Below are 7,094 nucleotides of genomic sequence, written 5' to 3' on the forward strand. Positions count from 1 at the left end.
TCTTCCATTATACATCATTTCCTCTTCCATCTTGCAGAGAAACAATACGAACAGAAGATATTAAAAGAGTGCAAAAGGGTGGTTGCTTACCTGACAAATTTGTAAAACGAGAGATTTTTTGTTTCAACCACGGGTGCTTTGAAATATTCTGCAAAACAATGTGTTGGAATCAAATATAAACACGAACAGGAAACACCTTCACAAGTGAACAACAGTATTGTGCTCCACAGTCACAGGAGGTCAGCAACCCCAGCATGTGTGAACATACTTGTTCATGCAAATCAAATAGTCTAAAACGGTATCAAACCCTCACCTTCATAGTGAGTCTTTTTTTGGGATTCTCACGAAGCATCCCGGTTAGAAGCGAAGTCAATTCTTTGTCTGCACCTGGTGGTGGCCTGAGCACTAACTTATTGCTGAAATCTACCTGTGAAGCAGCAAAACAAATGTATTCGTGACAGAATCCAAAAGCATCATCGCACTCAAATACTGTACTCGCATTTACACAATAAGCATAAGCATCTTCCAAACAATCAATCTCTGATGCAATAACCAAGACTTCACTCTGAACGAATAAAATACATTTTCATTCATGAAATAAAATATGCGATGAAATACAGAAGTTTTCTTTGTTAACCGAAAAACAAACCCTCTTCACTCAACAATGAATATGAAGTCGATTGGTTTATTTAATAAATTTGTGAAAACTCAAATATTTCGCAGTCAAAATGAAACGTAACGAACAGTAATTACAAAAGAGGGTACACGTGAATGATGAAACAATCGCTTGTTTCATTCCATAGTGGAGAAGGAAATAGATCACGTGTCCAAACCAGAATATACAGCAGAACGTCCACTCATCAAACGAACAGATCTTAACATCAAAAGCATCGCCATGAGCCATGTGTCCAAAATGGCATGTGCTGAACAAGTCAAGCAACACCATCCCGCACCAAACCACCAGAAATACTAAAACAAAATATATCCCTCAGCACTCTCTTCACTCACCGCACCTTCACACCACACAGGCAGACCCTCCTACCTCACTTATCACACCCTGAGCACACCCTATCACTCTCGGCACTGTCAATCTCCTGTGCAGTTTCTCTCCACAAACTTAATCCACTGTTGTCTACAAATTCAAATCAAGTCAGTCTTTTGGGACTGCTGCAGGTAACATGTAACTCCTACCTGCCGCATAAGTGCTACCTGCCGCATGGTCAGGTTGTCGGCGACGAAACCGACACCCCTCACTGGCTTTGTTAATGGGGAGGGTAACTGTGACGCCCTGGCAGGACCAAAAACAACACCTGACAAAGGGCAGATGAGCACTTTTAGGGAGCCAACGGCCATCCAATAAGGTGATGGTGTATCCTAAAAAAACACCCATCCGGTTTGGACCAGTTCGGGTCATACCAAAGTTTGTGTGTTTGTTTGTCCAGATATCTGTCCTTCATAAGGTTAGGTTTCAAAGGCCATTATTTTAACACTAATGTGTGTTCACTGGTGTTGGCTTAGCGGTTAGGGTGCAGGCTTGGGGATCCTTGGATCCTGAGTTTGTAATCCCGGTCGATCTCTGAATTAACGCCAGGGTGGTTGACTCAGCCTGTCATCCTTCTGAGGTCGGCAAATTGAGTACCAGCTTGCTGGGATGAATGATCCTGGTGTGTACCCCGATTTAGAATAGGTACACCGTATCCCTTTGCATTGTAAGAGGTGATTAAGGTTTGGTGTCAGGAAGGGCATCCGGCCATAAAAACATTGCCTCACACAGGGAACCATGATTGTCATGGGGCCCGCAAGGCTGGACCCTGCTCGAGCTGGGAAAATGGCCTTAAAACGATCATACATTCATTTTTTGTTGTGTTCACTCGGGTCTATTTATGAGGATAAAAACAAACTCGAAAAACATTTTCCATAAAAGAGTAATTATGTCTCCTCCATTGGAATTGTAAATGGGGGCTTGCAAACCGAGCCTCAAGGCCAGTGTGCAGAAGCGTTTTTCTGGCCCCTGTTGGACTTGGTCTGAAACGGGAGGCTTTGGGATTGTATCTCATCCGTCAATCCGCAACCATATGTCGGAGATGTATGGACCGATTTTGTTCATACTTGGCAGAAAGACAATACCTGATGGAATACATTTGCACATCATTTTGTTTCGAGATGCAATCAGAGATGGCCGACTGGCAGCCATTTTAGTTGTAAAAAATCCCGATGTTGAACATGTCCTCAACCTTCTCTCGGAGATGCATTTACCAATGTTGTTCAAACTTGGCACACAGATAATGAATGATGACTTACAGATGCACGACATTTTTTTCGACATCAGATCAGTAGAAGGAAAAAGCAGATTCTCGCTCACCTTAAATTTAACATTGAAGTCAAAGGGAAAAAGGGGAAAAACTATTTGACTCACACCCCCTCTCTCAACAAATTGAGCCCCTTTTCTCCCCCTTTCCTCCCACCCCCATCTGAACAATAACTTCATTATACTCATATAGAGAACCAATGAATATCTGTTTTATTTTGGGGAATGGCTTAATTTTCTTATCGCACCCATCACCATATAGAATATTGGCAAACAAGATGTTCGAACTTGGTTCTTGGTACAAGTATATTTGTTGAGCAGAGATCAAATGATAAACCTCTCTTAATGATCTCGTCTGAGTCCCTCCTGAGCCACATATCAAATTTTTTCTAAGCACCGCCCACTTTTCATAAGCCCCTCCCACTTCTTCAAAGCCCCCGCCCACTTTTATACACCCCACCCACTATTACATAATTTGTAGTTCAGGCTTGCCCAGGCTTGCCCGGAAAGTTCCAAAGGAAACCACACTCACCATTCTTATATTGAAGTACAGGCTAAATTTAAACATTTTTTCTTTTATTGAGAATAGACAACTGTGCTGAGCTTGAGTGGGATGACTTTGGAGTTCCTTGGACTCCTACTACATGTGTGGAACTAATCCTTCAAATTGATGAACTGGATTCAAACCTCTTATCAATGGAGGTAAGAGTTTCTTATAATATTTACAGAGTTTGATTTATACATATAATAATATTGTATTAAATTAATACATTGTTATTTTCTCTCACAGGAAATTGTATCTGAGATACAAAATGAAAATACTGCTTTTACCACAACTTGGGGTAAAATCAATGAGCAACGACCCACCCTTAATTTTTTCAGTCGTTTACAATTAAGATAAAAACCCCGTATTTAAACGTGAGTAACGATAATGAACGTAAACTGTATTTGTGATTTCACGTACACTGTAACCACACGGACAAACACTAATTTTCGAAGTCAGACCTCGCTACCCATTATTAACATTAACCCCTTGTCCCCAAAAAATAGGGAAGTCAAACTGCGTCGATGAGAAAAACATTATGAGTTCTGCCTATGTGGTTCTAAATGTGGAGCCTACCTTGGAGGCTCACTAAATTTGGGAAAAACATGTTATGAGTTCTGCCTATGTGGTTCTAAAGGTGGAGCCTACCTTGGAGGCTCACTAAATTTGGGAAAAACATGTTATGAGTTCTGCCTTTGTGGTTTCAATACCTACAGTCACGTGAAAAAGTAAGTTCACCCCATTAAATGTTTTTTAAAATCTTTTTAACATATGTGGACGTATCAATATTTGATCTTCATTTAAAAGAGTATCTATAGATAAAGGTGATCTAATTGAACAAAAAACAATGCAAAAAATTGACTTTGCAATAATTTATTCAACAAAAAATTAACAGAGATGCCATTTCCTTCTGTGGAAAAAGTAAGTACACCCTTGGCTCTAATAGGTGGTATTGCCCCCTTTGGCAGAAACAACCTCAAGTAGGCGTTTCTTATAACTGTCTACCAGTCTCTGACATCGACTGGGAGAAATTTTTGCCCACTCCTCCATTCAGAATTCTTTCAGCTGTGTGATGTTTGAAGGGTTTCCTGCGTGCACAACCCGTTTCAAATCCCCCCCCACAACATCTCGATGGGATTTAGATCCGGGATTTGACTTGGCCATTCCAGAACCCTCCATTTCTTTCTTATCAGCCATTCCTTGGTGGATTTACTGGTATGTTTAGGGTCATTGTCATGTTGCAAGGTCCACCTTCGGTTGAACTTCAATTTTCCGACAGATGGCCTCACATTATCCCCAAGCATCCTCTGGTACAATGAAGAATTCATCGTGGATTGTATGATGGTGAGCTGCCCAGGCACTGATGCAGCAAAGCTGCCCCAAACCATCATATTTCCACCACCATGCTTTACAGTTGGTATCAGGTTATTGTGGTCAAATGCTGTCTTTGGTTTTCGCCAAACATGTCTTCTGGTATTGTGGCCAAATAGCTCTTCCTTTGACTCATCTGTCCAGAGCACATTGTTCCAGAAGTGCTGGTCTTTGCTGAGGTGTTCATTGGCAAACTTTAGGCTTGCCGCAAAAGGTTTCCTCCTCGCACACCTCCCATGTAGATCAAATTTGTGCAGCCTCTTTCTCATGGTAGACTCGTGCACTTTGACATCAACAGTGGCAAGAGCTACCTGTAGGTCCCATGATGGCATTCTGGGGTTCTTAGAGACTTCTTTCAGCATCTTGCGGTCTGCTCTTGGGCTGAACTTGCTGGGGCAGCCTGGCCTGAACAAGTTGGCAGTTGTTTGGAATCTTCTCCACTTGTAGATAATCTTCCGGACAGTTGAATGATTGATTTCAAATTGTTTGGAGAGCTTTTTAAATTCTTTCCCAGACTCGCAGGCATCTATAACCTTCTATTTGAAGGCCTCAGAGAGGTCTTTTGATCTAGGCATGGGGACGCCGCACACTTTTTTTTTCTTTTTTTTTGTATACTGAATCGAGGCTCGTGAAAGAGCTTTTTACTTCACAAACAAATCTACCAGACAAACAAAATACATAAAAAGAGGGAGCGGAAGACAAGATGGGGAGAGAAGGGAAGCACACAAACACAACATAACATTTGAGAGCAGGGAGATGTGTGGAAGGGAGAGGGCTTGGGGGGAGGAGGCGTGGGGAAGCGGGGGGGGGGGGGGGGGAGGGAGAAGTATAAAACACAAGGACACCAAGGACTTCCAGGACAGAAGTTGGCACTTCAAAAAAGTGGAACTGGGGTGAAATTAGCGGGGGTAGAAAAGATCAAGGTTTTGGATGGGGGAAGATAAGAGATGGTGGTGAACAGCTGTGTTAAAGACCTGGAGGGTGGAGTGGGATTGAAGAGAGTGAGGGAGTTTGTTCCAGAGGCGGGAGAAAAGAGGAATGAAGGAGTGAAGGTGAGCAGAGAGTCTTGATTTTGGCAGTTTAACCATAAGAGGGTTGCAGGCAGATCTTGTGCGACCTGTAGGAATATTTGTGGGACAGAGCCCAGAGAGAGCTGGGGGGGCAAGGCCAGAGAGGAGTCGGTAGAAGATGGAAAGACCACCAACTTGCCTGCGGTGAGTGAGTGAGAGGCCCTTGGAGTTAGCTTCATCGTGGGAGATTCCAATGATTCTGAATGCTTTGGTTTCAACAGCGTGAAGACGAGCTAGGTGTGAGGCAGGAGCACCAGCCCAGAGGAGAGAGCAGTATTCCATTGAGCTGCGGATGAAAGCCTTGTATGTGGTGAGGAGCTCAGGTGTGCCAAGAAAGGACTTCGCACGACGGAGGATGCCCAGTCGGCGACTGGCTTTGGAGGCCAGATTTGAAATGTGGTTTTCCCAGGAAAGATCATGGCAGATAGTGAGACCCAAAAGCTTGAGTGACAGAACTTCTTGGAGAGGATTATTCAGAAAGTGGATGGGAGGGTTGTCCAGTCGGTCTTTTCGGAGAGACATCGTAAGAGTGTGAGATTTGTCAGGATTGAAAGACATGTTCCACTTGTTTGCCCAGTCTGTGATTTTGTCCAGGTCTGCAGAGAGTGAGGAGGCTGCAGACTGCCGATCTGAGGGATGAAGAATGGAGCGACAGAGAGTGTAGAGTCATCAGCAAAGAGATAGAGAGGATTTTCAAGAGAGTCAGAGAGATCATTGATGAAGACCAGAAAAAGCACAGGGCCCAGAACACTGCCTTGGGGAACTCCAGCCTGAACAGGAAGAGGAGATGAGAGAAACCCATTCAGGGCCACACGTTGACTATGACTAGAGAGGAAGTCCGCCAGCCATGCGTCGAGATTTCCATGGATACCAAAAGAGGAGAGTTTGGTGAGCAGAGCGGGGTGCCAGACCGTATCGAAGGCACGTGATATGTCAAGGGAGACTGCTTTAATTTCCTGTTTGGCATTGAGGACCTCCATCCATTTTTGAGAAAGCAGAAGCAGCATGTCCAGAGTAGAGTGTCCAGGTCTGAAACCAAATTGATGATCAGAGATCAAGCCATTGGAGAAGAGGAAAGATTTCATATCTGAAGCAATGATGGATTCCATGACTTTGCTGATAATTCGGAGAAGGCTGATTGGTCTGTAGTTGCTGGGATCTGTTTTTGCACCTTTTTTGTGCAAAGCGGTGATGTTGGCAGATTTCCAAGCAGATGGAAGATGACCTTGAGCAAAAGAGAGGGTGAAGAGAACAGAGAGAGGGAGTGAAAGAGCGGAAGAACAGGATTTTAGGACCCGTGGGCTGATGCCGTCAGGTCCAGTTGCAGAATCCGAGTCGAGGGTTGACAGAAACTTTTCCACCTTGTCAGGAGGAAAGGACACAGAGTCCAGGAGCAGCTGGGTACGACTGGGTACGGTGGGTACAGAGAGGGATGGGTTTGGGACACAATATTTCGAGGCAAACACAGAATTGAGGCATTCAGCTTTTTCACGTGCGGAGTCAGCCGTTTGGCCATTTGAGGTGAGGGAGGGGATGGAGGGGGAACAAACACCAGAAACAGATTTGACCAGACGCCACTAGGATTTGGAAGAGGGAGACAGATAAGAGAGTTCGGTCCTGAGAACGGAGAGATATTGTTTCCTGGCTCTCCCGAGGGTGGACACACACTTGTTTCGGGCTTTGTGAAAGGAAATGAGATTTCCTTCCATTGGATTTGCTTTCCAGGAGACGAAAGCAAGTTGTTTCTGGGCAATAGCCTCACCACAAGATTCCGTGTACCATGGACGGGAGGAAGGGTATG

The 7,094-nt window shown here is 44.2% G+C and overlaps 1 long non-coding RNA gene across 1 annotated transcript in view; it reads right to left on the reverse strand.

Moving 5' to 3' along the window:
* Positions 1-112: 112 nt before the first annotated feature.
* LOC137429304 (uncharacterized) overlaps positions 113-7,094 on the reverse strand; it is an 11,720-nt gene continuing 4,738 nt past the window's right edge. Inside the window, exons 2-3 of the long non-coding RNA XR_013623738.1 lie at positions 314-427; positions 113-148 (exon numbers count right to left, since the gene is read on the reverse strand). This is a non-coding gene — a long non-coding RNA (uncharacterized LOC137429304). The remainder of the gene's footprint in view (positions 149-313; positions 428-7,094) is intronic.

The sequence above is a fragment of the Myxine glutinosa genome, chromosome 6 (assembly GCF_964187855.1).
Source record: "Myxine glutinosa chromosome 6, kmMyxGlut1.1, whole genome shotgun sequence".
Classification (NCBI taxonomy): Eukaryota; Metazoa; Chordata; class Myxini; order Myxiniformes; family Myxinidae; genus Myxine; species Myxine glutinosa.